At 35.6% G+C, this 24,206-nt stretch overlaps 1 pseudogene; it reads right to left on the bottom strand.

Moving 5' to 3' along the window:
• Positions 1-263: 263 nt before the first annotated feature.
• LOC145288472 (U2 spliceosomal RNA) lies at positions 264-371 on the bottom strand (annotated as a pseudogene).
• Between the last annotated feature and the right edge of the window lie 23,835 nt (positions 372-24,206).

Below are 24,206 nucleotides of genomic sequence, written 5' to 3'. Positions count from 1 at the left end.
CACGTGCTCTCGTGTAATGAATGAATGCGTGAATGTAGGATTGATATGAAATTCTTAAAGATAAACTAAAATAACTGAAAAATGGGCTGAAACGACTTAAATAAATAAAAAGTAAATGACTTAGAATGACTTTAATGAACTTATGGATGAATTGAATGACCTTAAGAATGACTTGAATGCTTAAAAAATAACTGGAATCCTTCAAAAGCAACTTGAATGATCTGGAGAATGACATGAATTGCTTTCAGACTGACTGGTTGTAAAGTGGGTGATCATTTTACGCTAAATTAATACAGAAAAGTGATCCCCCACTTTATATCACAAGAACATATACTACACTTTGATCTTGGCTAAAAGGCCAAGAAAAGGGTATTTATTTGCTCCCCCACCGAGCAAATTAGGCACAAGGCCGATTTTTAATGTGAGGAGTGAAGGGGAAATGGGGAGCAACTCCCTGGGGAGTAGGGGAGTTGGATAGTGACGACTGGGATAAAGGGATATGTATATATATAATTGAAGATATAAATGAATTATTATCCAGATGAAAATTATATTCACAGATATTCTGAAATCTAATATTCTAATTATGCATAATTAATTGTAATATTAGTCTCAATGATTGTGTAAAATGGGTGGGGGGGGTTACTTCATTAATTATTGTAAACGTCAGCATGTATTTCCATGGTGACGTACCGTTTCCACAATATTATCGCTGTAATTAGATTAACAACATTCTAATCCGCAGCAAGAAGAATTAAATCATTTTTATACGTACCACAGGACTTTAAAAAAACAAACAAAAAACACAATTTATAAATTTATTACTAACACTAGCTGGGGGCACCTGCTGATGGATTGATGGGGATTTAATGATTATCAACGAATATTTCACACCCCTATATTTTTATTGTCATCGAAATCCGTGAAATCCCCCAGGAGGAAGCTTCACATGCCTCCATGCAATAACTTAGTTCAAAATATATTTTATTCTACATTCTGATTATATGATATGTTATTCATATAGTATATTCTAACAGAAACAGTAGGTTCTCTAGAACCTATTATTTCTTTTATAAAATTATTTTATATAAACTTGTTTATAGTTAACGAAAAAAAAAACATTAATTTACGTGCGGGGTTAGAACCTACTGACAACGTCATGCAAAATAAAAATAAAAAAACTCACGTAAATTTTCACGTCTTATAAAAGATTTTGCAGTTAATGAAAAAAAAAGAAGGATTTTTATATGCGAAGTTTGAACCTACAGGCAACATCATGAAAAAAAAACACGCTATCAACTATCCGCAGTAGAATTTTTATGACCCGTTGTTCTATTATTGTTGCTAAGTGACAACATGGAAAAAACGGCTTTACCGATGATAGATAAATGAAAATAACGGTTTCGATTATCGATTATCGATAATTATCACGGGTATTCTGAGACAAAAGTAAGATCATTCTCAGACTTATGCATTAAAGTTCTGTGAATTTTAAAGAAAATCTGTTCAGCCGTTTAGGAGTCTATAAGTAACGAACTCACATCACACAGACAAAGTCGTATTTATATAATTGAAGATCAAGATCGCCATGAGCATGGAATGTGCCTACATTAAAGATGGCTTCCCGTGTGGCAGGGATATCTCTAGAGAAGATCCTAATTTACCCTATATGTGCTTCCGGGTTGCACTTGCTAACACCACAGCATTTATATTTGCCCTCTATCAGCCCCACAACAGCGGAGTTACTATCTTTAAGAGCATATCTGAGAAAATAGACCACATCCTGTCTGCACATCCCTCGGCTAACATCCACATCTGTGGTGACTTCAACGTCCATAACGTGGAATGGCTGGCCCATTCAAATAAGACAGACGATGAAGGGAGGTTTTGTCACGATTTTGCCATTGCTTATGACCTCACTCAGATTGTTCGCGAACCCACCCGTGTGCCCCATACACCCGGTCAATATGCAAGCCTCCTAGACCTTTTTCTCTCAACTGCCCCTGAGCTATGTTCATGTACCGTTCATTCTCCTCTAGGATCCTCCGACCACTCCGTCGTATCAGTTAAGATAAAAACGAAATGTAATAAGTCCCCAGACGTACCCCTCCACCGTACTGTATACCGATACTCTATGACTGACTGGGATAGCTTCCGTACATTCATATCTGATTTACCTCTGCACTCCATGTTTAAAAAGGAAGTGTCCTCTATAGTATCAGATCTGACCGAATGGTTAATTGTAGGCATAGACCAATTCATACCATCTAAAAAATTCCAACAAAAACCTAACAGCCAGCCATGGTTCTCCCCAGAATGTGCTGCTGCTATCGCGCACAGAAATCATTTTTTCCATAGCTACCAACGTAATAGATGCACTGAGACTAAAGCTACTTTCAGAACTGCCAGCAACCACTGTAAAAGAATAATAAAAAATGCAAGAGAGCTATATGCCCAGTCTGTTAAATCCAAGGTAGCTGATCAGCGGCTTGGTTCCCACCAGTTTTGGCAAATAACAAATAGGATCCTGAACAGAAGTGTGAGCTCTATCCCAACCATTATCAATGGACCAGAGGTCATCTCGTCAGCGTCAGACAAGGCCAAACTATTTGCAAAGAACTTTGCAGCTAATTCTACCCTATGCAACGAAGGCCATCAACTCCCCATATTTCCTCCTATAACACAGAACACGCTAGGTAACATACAAATATCCGTGCATGAGGTCGCCAAGCTAATCAAGAACCTTAATTCCAGTAAAGCAACTGGTCTTGACAGCATCCCAATTATAGTGTTAAAAAAGCTTCAACCAGAACATGCTCCCATACTTACGAAACTATTTAAGCGCTGCCTTAAGGAGAAGTGCTTTCCGACTCCCTGGGAGACCTCATCAGTTTCCCCTGTATTTAAGAATTCAGATGATAAGTCATCTCCCTCTCAGTACAGACCAATAAGTATCCTTTGCGTTATGAGTAAGTTGCTGGAATCCATATTAAATAGAGAAATAGTCAACCACCTTAGCAGAAATAACCTTCTTAGTGACACACAATATGGTTTCCACTTTGCAAGATCTACCGCAGATGTGCTGACGGTTATATCTCACAGGATTAGTGAATCTCTTGACAAAGGCTTTCTTTCTAGGGCAATTGCTCTTGACATATACAAGGCCTTCGACAAGGTATGGCATAAGGGTCTACTTCACAATATTTGCAGCTACGGTATAACTGGAAATGTTTTCTCAATCATTAAATCATTTCTCTCCGATAGGCTCATAAGAGTAGTGGTCGATGGACAAAAATCGGAGGCCTGCAGTATTAATGCTGGAGTCCCTCAGTGGTCGATCCTGTGCCCAACTCTCTTCCTGATCTACATCAATGACCTCCCTAAACACATACTTAAATCATTCGTTGACATCTATGCTGATGACACGACCATCTACGGCAACACATCAAAGGCTGTAAATGACAAAGTTCTCTCTGATTCTCTCTCCTCTGATCTCGAGCGCGTGGTTCAGTGGGGGAAGATGCGTCTGGTTACCTTTAATGCATCTAAAACCGAACTCCTATCCTTACATCATCAACGCTATGATCCCCATCTGGCATCAATTGGGATGGATGGCTCTCGTCTGGGAGAAGCTCCGTGTTTTGACAAGCTTCTGGGTTTGACCTTTACTCCTGATCTGAAATGGAACACGTACATCAAGTCTGTTGCCTAGGTCGCTGGAAAGATGGTGGGATCCTTCTACCGCTCCAGAAGATATCTCACTACTGATGCAATTCTCTATCTATATAAAAGCCAAGTACGCCCAAGGATGGAATACTGCTGCCATATCTGGGCAAGAGCTGCTAAAAACAGCCTATCCTGCCTTGACAGAGTACAAAATAGACTTCGTGGCTTAGTAGGGGATGCCCTTTTCTCTACTCTGCAACCTCTTTCCCACAGAAGAGACGTTGCGAGCCTATCCTTGTTTTATCGTTATTTCCATGGTAGATGCTCGTCTGAATTCTAATCTCTGGTCCTCCCTTGCCAATCTTTCACGAAAAACACCCGTCTAGCTGAATCCACTGTGAAAAATTTCCCCCACTCTTTATCTGTGCCTTAATCAAAACGTGGATTCCATGAACAAAGCTTCTTTCTTAGAACTGCACGCCTGTGGAACTCTGTTCCGTCTGCCTGCTTCCCACCTGACTACAACTTGGATGTCTTCAAGTCCAACTTTAACAAATTCCTAATTAACCGCCCCCTTAAGTAAACACTTCATCAAATCTCCACACTAACGTAATGTACTTGCAATAACCCTTATCCCTGAGTGGCTTCTGGACCTTAATAAGTGGTGACCACTGTGTAAAAAAAAAAAATTAGAGATAAACCATTTATCAAATGCTGAGTTGTTATCTAGTTCCGCATTGGCTACTGTTGCTATATTTAATTGTTATCTTCTCTCCCTATATACAAAGGTTAGAATGCGTGTGTGAGAACAGTTTTCAACCTATATACTCAACGAATTCTTTATCTACAGAATTTAAACTTGGAATATAGGGTATTCAGTTATGTGGAAACCTTTTTAATCGGTTTTAATCCGGAAAAAGGGGGGCTGTAAATTTATTATTTATAATTATGCATTTACGGATGAGGTCCATGTTATTCTTGGCGGTCCGGATAGATGGACCAAAGTTTGAAACCTGAACGGAACTCGGACCCGTTACAGAGTTCATCGCCGACAATGAGGTGGAGGCATCATGTTTTGACCGGGAATCATTGGGGATAAGTTGGTTGAACCATTCCGAGCGCCAAATGGTGTAAAACTTACCAGCAATGCGTACACAGCCTTTTTGGATAATCATTTGTCGATATGGCTAGATGACCTACCATTGTCACTTGGCTTTTAGATGATTTTTATACACGACAATGTACCATACCATTCTGCTTGGGGCGACTACAACCTCCCTTGAATCTATGAAATGCGTTGTGAATGACTTGGCCACCGTGTTCTCCAGACCTAAACCCCATTGAATATCTCTAGTTAATAATATAAAGATAAATGAGAAAGGAAAGCAATTTACTTCAAAGGATGCTTGTGGAGAAACATAGTCGACGTTGCTAGAGCCATAACTTTTTTTAAGATCAAAGAATTGACTTCCTCGGGAGACAAAAATTATTTTAAGTTATTTAAAAGAAAAAAAGAGGGGGGTATGTCGATAAATAATAAATTTATATGCGGCCCATACCTAGGATATGTTTTTGTTTATTATTCTTTGACAGAAAAATATAAGAAAAAGTAAAGTTCGCAAGATAAGACATTGTATTATTGCCCTAAAACAACATTTCAAGAGACCTGCAATAAAGCGATGGATAGTGGAAATTCTTCGATAAAGTATAAAATGTCATAACTTGTTGAATATCGCGTGAATTTGAATAAAAATGTTTGGAAATAACTAACTTTAAACAGTCGTTTGATGATATAATTTTCATTTTGTTGTGACGTATATTTAACGAAATATTGATATTTTACTAAAGAAGTATATATAGTGTTCAGGCAGGCTAGCTTTTTTTTGCTGCTTCTGTTGTTTCCATTATGATCTTGCCAGGCCACCAATATATATATATATATATATATATATATATATATATATATATATATATATATATATATATATATATATATATATATATATATATTACAAGGGAATGACGACTTACCAATATATATATATATATATATATATATATATATATATATATATATATATATTACAAGAGAATGACCATTATCAAGGTCCAGAGGCCACTCGAGAATAAGGGTTAACGGGTGTACAGTAGTCAAAAGGACAATATAGTAATCGTAGCAGTAGTAGGCGTGTTAGCAACGCAGTTGTAGTTTTAACATGTTCAATTTCTTATGGTGAAATTGATGCTAAACTTGACGCATCTCTGTACAAAACTTCAGAACGTATAAGTGGCATAAAGAGAGACAGCGAGAAATTGTAATATACATTGATTTAAAAAAAAGAAATTGCGTACGATAATCTGAATCCGAAAACAGATTCTATCTAAGACGCTGATTTCATTTTCATCTTAATTAAGTACAGTGGAGTGATCATTTTTATTTATTTTTATTTTTATTTATTTATTTTTTGTAGACCATAGTTATTGAAAAATACATATTAATTTGTAAGCAAAAAATCAAATTACAAAAACAAAAAAAACATAAATCTGAATTAATAAATTCGTAACCCCATCAACATAAACAAGCAACAAAAACAAAGAATTCAATTAATGAAATAATATACAAAATTATTTAATTACGTTTGTTTATGATGTGCGCGTCTATTTTGTCTTGAAAACGGAGAGCGTTATACAAATTTACATCTGAACACTTCGGTTTGTTTAAATTACTGGCACTTTTTTTCTATTTTACTAACTTGGCGCCATCACACATTCTCTTTTTAATTGCGACGTTTTTCTATCCCATACGCTACCATTTCTTACAATTTTTGGTCCCCCCCCCCCGACAAAAGTAGGGTGTGCCTGTAAATTCGCCCATGTCCGTTTGTCCGTTCGTCTGCCCGCACTTTTCTCAATAACTACGCTTTGGATTTTTTTGAAATTTTGCACAAACGTTAAACATGATATGAGTAAAAAAAAAAAAAAAGTAACAGAAAGGATTTTACGGGAAAACTCCGGTTGCGCCCCTAGTGGTTCCTTTCGGGTTAAAATGGCTAAAATTGACACTTTTGTGCTTATTAAAAAAATGATGCAGTTGATTTTTATAAAACTTTCTGAAACGTTGTAATAAGCGATTTCTATATAATTTTGTTTGTCTGTACTTCGCGATAACACTTGGGGGTGCCCCAGGGGCTCTTTTAGGGCTAATAAACACACTCTTATTTTGGGACTATTTTACAATATTTGTCCAAAATTTTCTCTGTGTTTCTATTTAGCAGTTTTGGATGGTGCTAATCTCAAATTTAAATATGTTAAGGCCTTGGGGACTTTGGGCGCTAAATGGGAGGGACAAATGAGGGACTTAGTCGGTTTTTTTTTGGGGGGGGTTTCATGGTGCAGAACTCAAATTTACATATGTTATGGTCTAAAACTGCACCATTTGTTCATTTTCACCAGGATTTGACATCCCCCCCCGGTGACTTTGGGGGCTAAGTGGGGGGGAATGCAGAACTTTTTATGCCCCATTCACTGTGAACAAAATACTCTTAGTAATTTGCTCAATATAAGTTACCGTGACATAACTTGATATATATTCGGTGGTTTTTTAATAGTATTTGGTCTAGTTCATTATTTATAACACCTTTTCCCGAACTTACCGTGTTAAAGAGAGAGTCGGCCGCCATTTTAAATTTTCCAATACATCGGTAAACACTGTATGCTTTTTGAGCTGAATAAACATGTTAAATTGAATAAAAACACGAAAATTATATCCAGTTTGGTAGAAAAGTAATTTATCTTGCCTTTGATAACATTTATTTGTTGTATATTTGTTTTTTGACAACTTTTTCGAATCTATGTGTACACTAATACAAACCCAATTTTCCAATACATCGGTAAACACTGTATGGTTTTCGAACTGAATAAACATGTTACATTGATTAAAAACACGAAAAATATATCCAGTTTGGTAGAAAAGTAACTTATCTTGCCTTTGATAACATTTATTTGTTTTTTGACAACTTTTTCGAATCTATGTTTACAGTAATACAAACCCACGTATTTTAACAAACTGAAAATATGGATATAAAAAAATGATTTTGCATGTTATTTTTGTTATGTGGTGAAATAATCTTAAATAAGAAACATGATTTTTTCTTTAGGTTAATTATTTTTTTACTGTGCAATATTTCATGAATTTATTAAAAATATTGTTTTTGATTTTGAAAAAATATTGTGGTTCATTTGCATTTAAAAATATTGTGGTTCATTTTGATTAAAAAATATTCATTTTGATTTAAAAAAAAATATTATTCATTTTGATTAAAAAATATTCATTTTGATTTTAAAAAAAAATATTGTTCACTTTGATTAAAAAATATTCCTTTTGATTAAAAATAAATTCATTTTGATTTAAAAAATATTGTTCATTTGATTAAAAAATAGTTTAATTTTAATATTTCAAATGTTTTGCTTGTGTTCTGCTTCAAATATTCATAATCTTACATGCATAATTTTCATTTAATTATATTAAATAAACTTCAAGTTTACTACAAATAAAATCGTGTTCCTTCACTTTTTAAAAATGTAATTTATAAGTAATTAAAGAACGCATTCTAATCTTTAAAATCTATAATACAACGAAATATTCAATTGCTTATAATACTTAAACAAACAACTTGTGTTTTATTATTTTTTTATTATTTTTTTATTATTAATATTAGATGAGTTTCATTATAAATTATCGTGTTCTTTCTTTATTTCAATCCAATTTTGAAGTTTTGTAACGCTGTCTGTAAAAATTGCCATTAATAGAGATTTATTAAGTAGGATAGGTGATATAGATTGGTAATATGATTCAATGTCAAAAGAAAGAAATTTAATATTATTTTTATTTTGAATATTAGAAAACCAGTCGATTACTTGGTTTGAAGATTGCCATAGTGGGTATTTTATTATGGATTTAATTTTGGGGATAATTCTATCTAATATTTTTTTACTAACCAGTCCTATATCTGATTTCGAGGGGCAAATGAGTCTAATAGTAGGGTTGATATTGATGCTGTGTTTGTGGTCTTTTAAAGTAAATCTCGGGGTACCTGGTACCGTTATTTCTGTGTATTTATCTATTTTAAGTTTAGTTAAAATGTTTTTTGCATCATTATTTATTTTATTTAGTGCTGATTTATTAGTAGTTTTATAATTTTTATTAAGTTCTTTATATATTAGATTTTTATATTGTATATAGTCCATTGTGTAGAAATTTCCAGTTTTATCTGCCGGTACTATGAGTTTATTTTGGTGGCTTGTAGAAATAGATTTTGAAAATTTATTTATTTTTTTAAGTGTTGGAGTGATATATTTTTTATTTTTCTTAAATTTAATATTTTTAATCAGGTTGATTAAGTCATTTTCAAAATTTTCAGTGTCTATGTTTCTCTTAGGGTTTTTGTATGTTTTTAGTCTGTAGTATTTCGCTGCTTTTCTTTCTTCATTGTCTTGTCTGAGGATGGTTTCTTTTATTTCTCCAGGTTATTGGTGTATTGGTTCTGTGGTTTCACTTTGGTAATTATCAAAATGGTAGGCTTTCCATCTCAAGTTCCTTATAAATGTATTTATACTTGTAATTAAGCTGGTTATAAAGGTGTCTTTAGGGGGTATGGGGATGCATTTAGTTGATAATTGTATGTCCTTCTTATGAAACATATCTACAATTACGTATATAAACTCAACCTGTTATAGGGAGCTAATAATTTAAAGGAGATTAGAATAATAGTCTAAAGAGCTAAGTGTATTTTAATGTAATAGTGAAATTACTAGTTTAATTAAAATACAGAAAATGCTCGTTGTAATTTAGATATATAATAAAATAAATGAAATACATTGTATACTCCATAAACAATTCAAACTTGAAGGAGGGCTATATAGAGATGATGCACTTTTCATAACGAATTCTACTAATAAAAATTATGAAAATGTAATTAAAGCTCTACATAAATTATTTAAAAATTATGGACTTAGTATAAAAATCGACCCTAATAAAAAAATTGTTAATTTCTTAGACATAACCTTAAATCTTGAAAATTCTACCTTTGAACCATACCATAAACCTAACCAATCACTTCTATATGTCCACAATCAATCAAATCACCCTAAATCAATATTAAAATCAATAGTTCCCAATATCGCTCTAAGAATTTCTAGACTGTCTTCTACTAAATCAATATTTACCAAAAATGAAAAATACTATAATGAAGCCCTTAAAAACTCTGGATATAATTCACAAATTAAATTCATAAATGAAAATGATAGAAACATAAACTGCATTAAAAATAAACCTATTATAAGCGTAATAACATATAATATGGCAATGTCTTCCCGTATACGAGTTAAGAAAAATAACCAGGAGACAAAAAAAGATAAAACCAAACTACAAATATTAGATAATAATATAAATAAACAACAAACTAAAACCCGCAAACGTAAGAATAGACACAAGGAGATCCTATGGTTCAACCCCCCGTATTCCAAAAACCTAGAAACAAACATAGCTAGAGAATTTTTTAAAATATTAGATAAGAACTTTAAAGCCCCCCATAGTTATAATAAGATTTTCAATAAGAACACAATTAAAGTCTCTTACTCTACTATGCCTAACCTTCATCAGAAAATAATTAGCTCTAATAATAATAAAATTAATAAACTACAAAATGCAACTATACAAAATACATCGGACAGTAACTGTAGAAGAAAAAATAAATGTCCCCTACAAGGCTCATGTAAAATTAAAAATGTTATCTATAGCTGCACAGTATCAAAAACTCCAAATATACAAGAACCTATCAACAGCCATAACTCAACTACCAGATTAAATAATAACACCAACTTAAATCAATCTACCGATCAATTATTAACCAACCCACCACATTATAATCCAACAATAGACCTAACGGAAAATAATCATAATAATCAAGAGGTAATATATATTGGTTCCACATCTGGCCCAATAAAACATAGAATTTCAACGCACAAACATTCTTTTAAAAATAACTCTCTATCAAACCAAACTACTCTATCCAACTATATTTGGCAACTAAAAAATAGCAATATTTCTTTCAACTTAAAATGGCAAATAATTGAGACTTGCAAATCATATAAACCAGGAGATAAATTTTGTACATTATGTACAAAAGAAACCCTAAAAATTTTAAAATATGAAGATATAAAAAGCACAACCAAACTAGTAAATTCAAGACACGAGCTTCTATCATGTAATCATAAACGTTGGTTTAAATTTAATAAATATAAACCACCTTAAATCATTAAAAATTACTCATTAGTAAAAATAGATTTTTTTTTTAATAAATTAAGTTAAACCAATTACCGCCCTTAGACTCGTAAATCAAATAATAAATAAAGCCATGACAATTATCTCCCCTTAAAAACTTGCAAAATAAATACTCTCTCTCTATAGATATTAACTGTAGCGTCTTTAAATCAAAATACGCTAACGGAAACAATTTACCGCACGAGCGTCGCCCTTTTAAAATTCATCATTCAATAAAATAAAAAGCTATAGCAAACATCTAAATGACTACTTTAAATACAGTTCCTGATTTCAAAAAAAAGAAAAACCAAAAGGTAATTATATATCTATATATTTTTAAATCAAATTTATTATGTAAATTCAAAAAAATATATATTTTTTCTACTCATTTCTATTTCTAACCTATACCAATTTTCTTATTAATTTTCTTATAAATTTTAAATCCAAACCTTTTACTTCAATTTTTCAGATTCATCTGCCTTACTTTTAATGCTAGGTTTATTTTTGGTGTCTTTTCAATTCAATAGAAATCCTCCTAAATTTGCTGATGAGGAGACCGTGCTTACCAAAAAAATTATGCATAATTGTTCTACGTGACTTCATGTATACCACAAATAAAAAGCACGGATTTCCGAAACGATCGTACAGATAATTGACTTTGTTGTTGTTCCTTCTTATGAAACTGATTTTTAATTTAATTAAATTTTGATTTTTAAATTTTAAAATTTTTTTAAATTTTTAAATTATAAATCACATTACTTAATATATATATATATATATATATATATATATATATATATATATATATATATATATAATCATATTTACTGTTTTTTTTAGTAGCGTTCCTGTATATTCTGATGATTTATTTTTTTCAGGCCTTACTTAAAATCTATTTTCTCTTCAAGGAGGAAGAGGGTAGAAACTTGGCTCTAGTAGTGCTTTTAGTAGGACCTCCTTAATTTTAATTAGTGCTCTGGAGGCTTCCTGAGTTTTATTTGTTTTCACTCATCCTTTAAAAAAAATTTTCTCAAGATAATAAAAGACAATATAATCTTAACTTCCCTTTTTATTTTGAACATTTTTCATCTTACCCTTTAAGGGCAAATTGGTAGACTAGTATATAATAAAATTGTTGCCCTATAAGCTGTTTTTCCACTTCCTATAATTAGCATTGCTTTTCACTCCTCATGCTTCAAAAGTTTGCCGACTCTCCTTTGACAGTTTTATTATCAACCCCGCCCTTTCAGTCTACTTGCTTTTTTTCTTTCGCATAACTGCACGCCAGTTGCAACCATGCAGCAACAAGATGCCCTAATAATTTGCTATATAGATACAACAACTGTCGTCTACTCATTTCTTCCGGTATCGGTGGGATTTCCTTGCCCCTCCTGGCCACCAAGTTATTCATTGTTTCTTTCGTCAGCTTAAGGAAGGATGACGCTCTCAGCCAACATCACTTAAGATGTTCTACAACTACATCTCTCGATACCTTTGTAATATCTATGATTGCGTCATCGATACGTTTCAGTGGCCTCATTTCGTCTGATTTTTTTTTTCGTATAAGACAGAGAGAAGAGAGCAAAGCCCGAGACATGTGGCACTATGTTATGCCACGGCTTTTTTTTTTTTTTTTTTTTTTTTTTTTTTGCGTAGTGAATGGGCCGCTGCGTAGAGATACAGCGGTTGTCTGCTCTGCTCACATTTCACCTTGACTCATTCTTTTTTTTCGGCCGACCAGCATGCGGTAAGCACGTATAATTTTGTCTCTCCGAAAAAGGGGGTCACTCCCTCTCTTCCCCATTGCAATAACTTAGTTAAGAGTAGTTAAGGCTCTTAAAATTGTGACTGTCATTAATTATTTTTTAATTGAAACATTTCGTAATTTTCTTGTAAAATGAATAGATGCGATTCTTCTACGTAAAAAATAAACTGTGTTGCGTGCCATTGTTCATTGCCGAGCACGTTCGTGCCAGCAGCCACTCCAGCCAGAAAATAGAACACAAAGAAGCTGTGGATAGCCCAACAAAAGAGGAACGTCTCCATTTAATTTTCCAGAGAATTACAGATGGGAGCTGGTTGAAAATCCAATAAACTCTCCTCTCCCCGTCGAAACTGTTGCCGTTACGATCTTAGATGAACAACGACGCAGAGGAATAAACCCAAAGGACTGAGGTATGTTTTTAATGTTTTCTGAAATGCCGTTTGTTAAAACCGGCGGGACTGAAGTCGTCTGCCAGTGGGACAGAAGAGACTCAACGACGACCAGGTAACTCCCTGCATGCAAACGTACATTGCTTACCGTTTCCAGCGCGTTTCATGCCCAAGGTTAAGTACCCAAAGTCTCATATATTTTCATGTTTGTTCTCATGTTCACGAGCACCCATAGTGTACCATAAACACATTTTTGGCGTCATCTAATTGACCGCCACGTATCACCCCCATACCGACGGCAGAAGTGTGTAGCTGGCTTTGTACTTTTTCTCTGTATTCGTTTTGACTTTGTTTTATATGTTTACGTTTGAAAAATCGGTGATTACGTCATCAATGTAAGTCTCATTTCGCTTTATTTCCTTTTTAAAAGAAAGTTTTTAGAACTTGCCAGAACAGAAATACCTTCGGGTGTGGTAGTTGGCTCCACCGGAACTTTGAAGCCTCCGGGCGTGGCTGACGTCTCTTCTGGAACTTTATTGCCTCCAGGCGTTGCATTGCTTCCTCCCGAAAATCTGTCTTCGGGCGTGGCCGTGATTTACTACAGAGCTTTGCCTCCAGGCGTGGCATCTTCTCCAAAAACTATGCCTCCGGGTTATGGCAAAAGGGTGCTCCCAGAACATATATGCTACTTGGCGTGACATACGAAGCTCCTGGAACTCTGCCACCAGGCGTAGCAACACAAACTGAAATGTCACCCGGTGTGACACCCACCTCCGACAGATTCTAACCTTGGGGCGTCTTCCAAGGTGGGCGATTCGGCTGCCCGATTCATCCCTATTTGTCGGCCTAGTACCGGACAGAGACCCGCCGATTCGGGGACAGAGATACCGTCACCTTAAAAAGGTAGGTAAGTCTCCCCCAAACATCCCAGCTGCTTAAGTTCTTTCGAGTACTAGAATATCTGTAAAAAAAAAAAAAAAAAAAAAAAAAAAAAAGTTAATAATAAATTTGCCCTGATGGACTGACCGAACCAAACAGGGTACTTAAAGGTATTAACTCCCAAAGAATGGGGTCAGTCCTTGAAGAATAAACCTTTGAACTTAAGCAATGGATTAAGTAGATTTCGTCACTCGGTAGAATCAAAACATATGCTACACTGTGATCTTAGCCTGAAGGCCAGATAGCTATCATTATCTACTGGGCATAGAATCGACCGGCCTTTGTTTAAATATTCCTAAAATCCTTAGCCTGAAATTGTGAAGAGTGTCAGCCAATAGATTCAGCTCCTCTGCGATAGCAGAAACCATGATCTAGCTAGAAGACGATGGCGTAAATGTCCTTGCTAATATGGAACTGGCTAAGCATGGACATCACGCACTCCAATTGCTTTTTTTTTTTTTTTTACACTGATCGTTTGCGACCCAACGCATATTTTAAGCTGGTGATCGATGCTAGAGCAAGACAATGCACACGCAATCTGACAGTTAGTCAATGTTTTGAAAGGTAACCGCCCAACCAGCCGGTGGCATTAGATTCTGTAATCGTGAATGTCACTGTGACCTTATTACTTCGACAGGAGATGTACATAAATGTTTGTTTCTTATAGAAATATATTTATATAATTATCGAGTAGTTATCTATTACATAAATCTCACCTGCTGTTTTAATGTATGTATGTATGTATGTATGTATGTCAGAGAATTGCGACCAAGGTTTTTTTTTTTACACAGTGATCACCACTTATCAAGGCCCGGAAGCCACTCAGGGATAAGGGTTATTGCAAGTACAGTACGTTAGTGTGGAGATTTGATGAAGTGTTTACTTAAGGGGGAAGTTCATTAGGAATTTGTTAACATTGGACTTGAAGACATCCAAGTTGTAGTCCGGGGGGAAGCAGGCAGACGGAACAGAGTTCCACAGGCGTGCAGTTCTAAGAAAGAAGCTTTGTTCATGGAATCCGCGTTTTGATTTAGGCACAGATATAGAGTGGGGGAAATTTTTCACAGTGGATTCAGCTATACGGGTGTTTTTCGTGAAAGATTGGCGAGGAGGGACCAGATATTGAAGTTCAGATGAGCACCTGCCATGGAAATAACGATAATACAAGGATAGGCTCGCAACGTCTCTTCTGTGGGAGATAGGTTGCAGGGTAGAGAAAAGGGCATCCACCACTAAGCAACGAAGTCTATTTTGTACTCTGTCAAGGCAGGATAGGCTGTTTTTAGCAGCTCCTGCCCAGATATGGCAACAGTACTCCATCCTTGGACGTACTTGGCTTTTATGTGTCCATTACACGTATTATTTCTGTCCGACATGTATTATTTTTTACTTGTGTTTATTTGTGTTCATCATCATCATCATCATCATCATCATCATCATCATCATCATCATCATCATCAAAGAGACTAAGCATCCTTTAAATCTTTTTTTCTTTTTTTGCCCTGACATATATTTTTTTAAACTTATGTATTAATTTATTTAAATTGATTTGAACATGAATAGGTAAAAGCAAAGTATTTAAATTAATTTAATTGGACCCATCATCACCGTTGTCGTGATCGCTGGAGAGTTCTTCCGTTTTGGTCGCTCCTTTGGTTTGGGATTTGCACAGACACCGCAACTCATGACCACCTGTTTTTACCTGTCGTGTGTGTTGGGTTTGTTTTTATTTATTTATCGTTGGAACTCTGATGAACAGCGTGTGTCCGACGCTGTATAACTGGACCTGCACTGCCTTGTGGGGCAAGGTTTTTTAACCAAAGGCTTAGGGTTAGGTAACCCCGACAGAAACCTTCAGAGAAGCTTAGGCCCCGTCAGCTGCGGCATTCATGACCCACCGGTGTGTGGAATATACTCTGGTTCCCATCAACCTAAATCCTAGACATGGACAGAATAGCATTGAGTGGAGAGGGCTCCCGTAAGCTGTGGTTAAGCCAACCTTTCTAGGAGAAGCAAATCTCTGATTTTAAAAACCATAAAGCAGAAAACCAGTACCCGCATTTAGCTGGTCTGCAGTTTGACTTTTGCTGGTTATCTTGCTCTTCCTTGTTGTTGGATCTCAACATTTTGAACCGAGAGAGAGACTTAGTTGTCGTACAAAGCTAAAACTCTGCAATAACATCTTTATACGGATACTCCCTCAGAGAGAGACTTAGCTGTCGTACAAAGCTAAAACTCTGCAATAACATCTTTGTACGGATACTCCCTCAGGGAGAGACTTAGTTGTCGTACAAAGGTAAAACTCTGCAATAACATCTTTGTACGGATACTCCAGGCGTCGAAAATAAAGAGTGAAAAGAGAAACAGAAAAAAAAAATAGTTGTTCATTTTCGGCAAAGATTTTTAAGAACAAATTAAAATCACATTGGATAAAATTGCAATAATCCTAAGACATCGTATTTAGAAGTTTGTAATAACAGCTGTATAGTTGTTAAGCTATCCGGCAAAATTGCGTTGAAACACTGGTTCTCGTCAGATCATCGAAGTTAAGCAAGGTTGAACCTGGTTAGTATCAGATGGGTGACCATCTGAGAATTCCAGGCGCTCTATGTGTTCTCCGCTTTCTCGGCATTTGTTCCCAGTCATCATGTGCAGACTCACTACTTGCCACTGGTATTTAACAATGTCGACTCAGGAGAGGTTTGATTGGAGATTGCGCACCTCCTTCACGATACATTTCACGCGCAGGCACCTCTACGTGGGTATCCATAGTCTGTCAAAGACTGAAGGAGCCTGTTGTAGCTGTTGAAAGGAGGTTCGTATTTAATAGGTCGTGAACAAACTTTCATGTATTTATTCAAGTGAAATCTGAATTTGGTAAGAAATAACTTTAATATACTTGTTAAGATGAAGTTTATGTTTAGCACGCCGTGAAAACACCCTCATGTTATTGTTAATGAGGAGTTCGTACGCCATGAAAAAAAATTCATGTAGTTTTTAAGGCGAATTACACGCGCAGCTACCCTTAAACTTGGCTTTTTGGCCAAGATCAAAGTGTAGTATCTGTTCTTCAGATGCGGCACTTCTATTTGTCGTTCTCTTTCAGTGGAGGAGAAATCCTTCACGACTGAGACAATTTTTATTTTTGTACATTTTCTCCACGTTAAAAAAACAACCCTGGTGTCTAACTCTGTCCCGTGGGGAGGCATTGTAAATAGGTACCCTTATAGGGATGCCCATTGTCTCTTGAGACTAAATTAAGGCATCGATCTTATTTCCTGGAACTGCGGATTGTGGAGTTCTTTTTCTGTCTTTGCTATGCTAATTTTTTTTTTTTTTTTTTGGCGTGTTACTAGTGATGGAACGACTCCAATATTTATCCCGATACAAGTACCGGTACCGCCCTAAATTCCCGATTCCGATGCAATTACTGATTCCGATCCCGATTCTTAATAAATCTCTAATTATTAAACTATAAGATTGTTATTTTCACCAATTTTCGTAAAAAAAAAAAATAATAATAATAATAATAATAATAATAATAATAATAATAATAATCCATGTAAAATATGCAGATATTTTACTTAAAATCCAAATACACGTGTGGGTAATGATCTATCGATTTTAGCTTTACTGGTAATTTAAAATCAATAAATATTTATTATTTTATCATTATTACTAGCAATGGAAGAATTTACTTTAAACAATATCAAATAAAAATAGACAAAAGAATCGTTTTGGCATCGGAAAATAGGCATAAAATTTTTCGATTCTGATACCGATTCCGATACCCTCAAATCTTCCGTTTTTTCCGATTCCCGATTCCGATTCCGATTAATCATCTCAACGCTACTTCTTACATCAAGTGGCTTCGCGATTTGTCTGAAGCGATTCGCATAAAAAAAACAAAAGGTGAGAGCAGTTGAACATTAATCGGCTTTCACTAGAACACAGCAATTTCTGATGAGTTTAGTTATTAATATTCCTACCGCTCCAGTAGATATCTCGCTGCCGATGCAGTTCTTTACCTGTATAAAAGCCAAGTACGTCCTAGGATGGAGTACTGTTGACACATCTGGGCAGGAGCTGCTCGTAGCAACCTATCCTACCTTCACATAGTTCAAAATAGACTTTGTAATCTTGTAGGTAATGCCTTCCCCCCCTTTTTTTTGCAACCTCTTTGCCACAGAAGAGACGTTGCAAATTTGTCCCTGCTCTATTGTCATTTTCATGGCAAGTGCTCGTCTGAGCTCCAATCTATGCCCCTCCCCTTGTCAAACTTTTATGAAAACACGCGTCTAGCTGAAATCACTATCAATAATTTCTTGTTTATCTGTTCCCAAACTTAAACGTAGATTCCATGAACAAGACTTCTTTCTTAGAACTGGACGCCTGTGGAACTCCGTTCAGTCTGCCTGCTTTCCAGTTGACTAAAGTTATAATTACATGACTTGACCTTCGGGACAAGATCAAAGTGCAGTATCTGTTCCGGCAGATACTGCAAGCTATGACTAGCTAGGACTAGCTATGACTAGCAAAGACCAGATGTGGGGGCAACCCCACATGCCTGACCTTTAACCAGCTCCCATTTCCCACCTCTCGGGAGCTGGTCCCCCTTTTCCCTTCCCCCTCCCTTCACTCCTCACATTAAAAATTGGCCTTGTGCCTAATTTGCTCGGTGGGGGAGCAAATAAATACCATCTGTTCCGGCAGATACTGCAGCTATGACTAGCTATGACTAGCTATGACTAGCAAAGACCAGATGTGGGGGCAACCCCACATGCCTGACCTTTAACCAGCTCCCATTTCCCACCTCTCGGGAGCTGGTCCCCTTTTTCCCTTCCCCCTCCCTTCACTCCTCACATTAAAAATTGGCCTTGTGCCTAATTTGCTCGGTGGGGGAGCAAATAAATACCATCTGTTCCGGCAGATACTGCAAGCAAAGACCATATGTGGGGATAACCCCACATATCAGACCTTGGTCTATGTAGGGGAAACCCTTCATACCAATTGTCACTATCCAGCTCCCCTACTCCCAGGGGAGTTGGTCCCCATTTCCCCTTCACTCCTCACATTAAAAATCGGCCTTGTGCCTAATTTGCTCGGTGGGGGAGCAAATAAATACCATCTGTTCCGGCAGATACTGCAAGCTATGACTAGCAAAGACCAGCTATGACTAGCAAAGACCAGATGTGGGGGCAACCCCACATGCCTGACCTTTAACCAGCTCCCATTTCCCACCTCTCGGGAGCTGGTCCCCTTTTTCCCTTACCCCTCCCTTCACTCCTCACATTAAAAATTGGCCTTGTGCCTAATTTTCTCGGTGGGGGAGCAAATAAATACCATCTGTTTTTCAGATGCTGCACTTCTATTTCTTGTTCTCTTTCGGTGGAGGAGAAATCCTTCACGACTGAGACAATTTTTATTTTTGTACCTTTTCTCCACGTTAAAAAACGACCCTGGTGTCTAACTCTGTCCCCTGGGGAGGCATAGTAAATAGGTACAATATGGTCGTCTTTAAGTCCAATGTAAACAAATTCTTGATGAACCCTCCCCTTAAGTAATACGATTTTTCAAATATCCACTGTTAACGATTACTATGATATTGCCCGTTTGACTACCGTACACTCATTAACCCCTGTCCTCGAGTGCCCTTCGGACCTTGACAAGTGATGAATCCTTTAAAAAAACGTAGATAGGTAATGATGGTAGCGGTATAATGAGAAATAACTCGCTTTCTAAATAGCGTGGGAGTAACCCGTATCAATCCCTCCCAATGTTAACGTAATATCGTTTCGATGACAATCAAGCGAACCCTATCGACACTAACGTAATTATAAACATAGCTAAGCTTGCTTGTATTCGCTGAGCGTATAATTACATCCACGGCGCATAAGTTAGCGAATTGGAAAACGAATCGCAAACGTGTTTGGAGTCGATTCGATGAGATTTACACGCAATTATCAAAATACTAGTGTTCCCCTTTCGCTCGGAAATTGCGGAAACATTTATTACATGTTTAGGGAACAAATATCAAGTTTTTAACACATATGCGACATTTGTAAATGGCAATACTATATTTATTAATGTTGGGACCATTATACGAAATCGAGAATCGAAAAACTCGGAACATTTTGGGATATCGGAATCAGAATCAAAACAAAAAGAAATTGCCTATTTTCCGATGCCAAAAACCATTCTTTTATTCATGTTGTTTGGATTCTTTGGGATACTGTGCTCATCTTGAGTGTTATTTACACTTACGTTTACGTTTTGGTTGACCTAACTTTCCATCTTCCTAAAGTGTATTTTGTCGTACTCGGGAATCTTTCTGTTGAACTCGGGAATCTGCACGGAATTTCGAAAGGAAGCCATTGTTTAATCCAAAAGGAAAGATTCCCGAATTCGACAAGGTGACACCTGCAGAAGGTCAAAAGTTACATCTACTGAAACGTTGTGAATATAATTCCTTGGCTAACACTTAAGGATTTTATCAAATTACTATTTTCAATCAACAACGAGCAAAACATTTGACACAACAACGGAAAAAAATGATCACGTATAACGAACGCCACCGTAATCTCTACTTTTAAGGCATTTTGTGCATGTGTGTGTGCGTGTGTGTGTGTGAGAGAGAGAGAGAGAGTTTCCTATGACTTCCAAAACGTAGGGCCAATTTTAATGAACTCTCACAAAAATGTACTGTATATGTCTGCTAGAGTTCTTATATAGGTTTAGTATAGGAATGCCTTTGATAAGTATGGATCATTGAATACAACAGAAAAAAAATGACTGTTGTTTAGAGTTAAAATTTGTGTGAAAAAGAAAAAACAAACAACAAAAAAAGAAATGTATTTCTTTTGTTTTCATTTAATTTTACTCTATATAGAAAAAAAATCTCGCATTGTTCTTGGCTTTTAATTTTACCTTATAATTTTCTTCAACAATGCTTAAAGCAAACTACAATCTACTTATATATATATATATATATATATATATATATATATATATATATATATATATATATATATATATAGTTGAACGTGAAAAGACGACATTAATTTACACCAGCTTAATACTCATATTGATGTGAAAACTTGAAAAACACAAGGCTACACACACACACACACACACAAACACACAAACACACACATACACACACATATTATAGTGTTGTGTTTTTCGATGTCTGTGTATCTATATAGCTGTCTATATATCTCATTTACTTCATTATTTAAGATGAAATAAATAAAATATATAGACAGCTATATAGATATACAGATAAAATAAATTAGACATTAACAGCACATATCATGATTAGGTCAATTCCCTCTCCTCCCTCTTTCCCCCTCTCTCTCTCTCTCTCTCTCTTTCTCTCTCTCTCTCTCTCTCTCTCTCATCCATTCTATTCTCTTTCTCTTTTTCTCTGAGACCGCGTATTTTTCGCGCCGTTAAACTTGATGAAGCACCAATAATTGGCTTTTATTCATCATCAAAATAACAAAACAAATTTCAAAAATGAAGACTAGATTATCGAAATAGACCTAACCCCTTCCCAATTCGTTTTATATCCTTCCCAACTCATCCCCCAACTTGCCCCGTTTTTTTCTGTCTGTCTCGTTGTATCGACATAAACGACCAGGTTATGCAAAAAAAAAAAAAAAAAAAAAGAAAGAAGTAGAAAGAAAGAAAAAGCTTTGTCTCATAGGAATCAGGTTAGTCTTAGCTCGGCTTGAAATCTCGACCGGTGCAGGCTTCCCAAATTATAACGAATGAAAATAGTAATTTATTTATTTATTTTTTACAAGAATCATCGTTTATCAAGGCGCGAAGGCCATTCGAGGATAAGGGTTAATGAGTATAATGTGATCACTGAAACAACAGCTTAGTAATCGTTGGTAGTTAAAATTGTGTAAAATTTGAATATTTAAGAACGCTAGTTCGTTCACATTCGACTGGAAAGCAACTACGTTGTAGCCAGTTGTAAAGCACGTTCCCGGAACAGAGTTCCACATGTGTGCAGTTCTAAGTAAGAAGATTTGTTCATGGAATCTACGTTTAAATTTAAGTAGAGATAGAAGCAGGACGATTGGGGGTAGGTGATTTGAAGCGATATTTTCTCTCCCGTTGCCAGCCTTAATCTTGAAAAGGGTTGGCTGAAAGACGTCTCGATAGCGTTTTTTTTTTCTGTCCCACCCCTTATTTATCCCTTTTATCTAATTTATGCTTAGGAGAAATATACTTTAGAAGTGTATTTTGGCCTTTTCTTTTCAAAAGTTTCTTTTTAATGGTTTATGTTTAACCTATAAAGAGAGAAAAAAAACATAAATCCTCAGCAATTAATTATGACACTACGTTCGCTGTTCTTCAAAAGTGTTATAAAATTATGTACCCATAAAAATCCTTATATATATATATATATATATATATATATATATATATATATATATATATATATATATATATATATATATATATATATATATAAATTCTTGGTACAGCTAAATGGAAGGAGAAATTTCAGAGGAAACATAATATAATTTAAATACCAAAAAAAACAAAAAAAACGGGCAGGTGGAATTATTAAAATTTCCTTAAGGCCTTATCGTCTGACCCTCTAAGAGGAAACGTCAGAATGATTAATTAAAAACTAAGAAACGAATGAGGAAAGAAGGGAATTTGGTTTCAGTTGGAAGACCAGTGAGAAAAAAAAAATCTCACTGTTCAGGTGGTTTTAAATCAATAAATATCTCCAACTGATGTTTCAAAATCTTTTGTCTACACACACACACACACACACACACACGCACACACACACATATATATATATATATATATATACATGTGTGTGTGTGTCTGTCTGTGTGTGTGTGTCTGTCTGTGTGTGTGTGTGTGTGTGTGATAACATCTTGTATGTGTGCACGTATATTTATAAGTGGGTATAACATATAGATACCGTTAGCAAATAGTTCAACAAACGCGCATATATAGCAATTTACGGGCAGATATTTATAAAATGACAACTAACTGTTTCTGGAGTTTACATCTGGCCAAGCAGGGCAATATACCTTCGCCCATCTTTAAGTCTTGATCGACAGATTTGGAAAAGCTGCAATGAGTACTCATCACAAGGGACAACCATGAAGTCTCGGTTTATATTTTCATGCAACTTTTTCTCTTCCAGAGGAGTCACCACTTATCAAGGCCCGGAAGCCACTCAAGGATTAGGGTTAATGAGTGTACAGTTAGTCGATAGGATAATATCGTTGTAATCGTTAGTACTGGAAATTCGTTAAATTGGATTACTTAAGGGGACAGTTCATCAAGAAGTTGTTTACATTGGACTTGAAGACTACCAAATTGTAATCAGCGGAAAACAGGCAAACTTTTATTTCTCAGGTGTCCCTCGCTTGGAAGTTGCACGCTTTCCTTGTTTTACATTTTTGTTATCTTATCCTGGTAGCTTTCCCGGCGCACAGACGCCATTACTATCGGACGGTATCTAGCCCTGCTAGATAACTAACTGCCCCTCTCTTGTGCAACTCTACTCTCCATCCTAAACTGACTCTCTAAACTACGTACGTGTATATATAAAACTATTCTTTGTGACTACGTCATAACTGCAACGTAGCACTAAAGAATCAGATCATCTGATGCTTGTCACGTAATTCATTGGTTATTATTATTATTATTATTAGCTAAAATTCCTAACATCTATTGATTCAAACATTCCTGCAATATTTTGTTCATGTTAAAAAATTCTGTTTTAAATTAATATTTTTTATACATATTTCAGCTGATAAAAATCTAGACTTCGAAACAACCATAATAATGATCATTAAAGAATATGAAATAATTATATAGACTAGCAGGACCTGTGGAAATTTCAAAGTTGTATCCTTCATCTGTTGTATGTCGTTACTATGCATTCTATAAACACCCGGCGCGAACGCAGACCCCATCATAGAAGAGTACTAAATTCGTTCAAACTGTAACATAATTATATAAATAATCCGGTTGATCTAGGTTCAGTATATATCTGATTATGAAGGTTTATCTCTTAAATTCTTGTGCGAGTTTGTGACATATTTCCATTTTCTGGATATTGAACACGGACACAATGTAT

The sequence above is a fragment of the Euprymna scolopes genome, chromosome 11 (assembly GCF_053919585.1).
Source record: "Euprymna scolopes isolate OS-2025 chromosome 11, ASM5391958v1, whole genome shotgun sequence".
NCBI lineage: Eukaryota > Metazoa > Mollusca > Cephalopoda > Sepiida > Sepiolidae > Euprymna > Euprymna scolopes.
The sequence above is the reverse complement of the archived record's forward strand: the minus strand, read 5'-3'. Positions and strand labels throughout refer to the sequence as shown.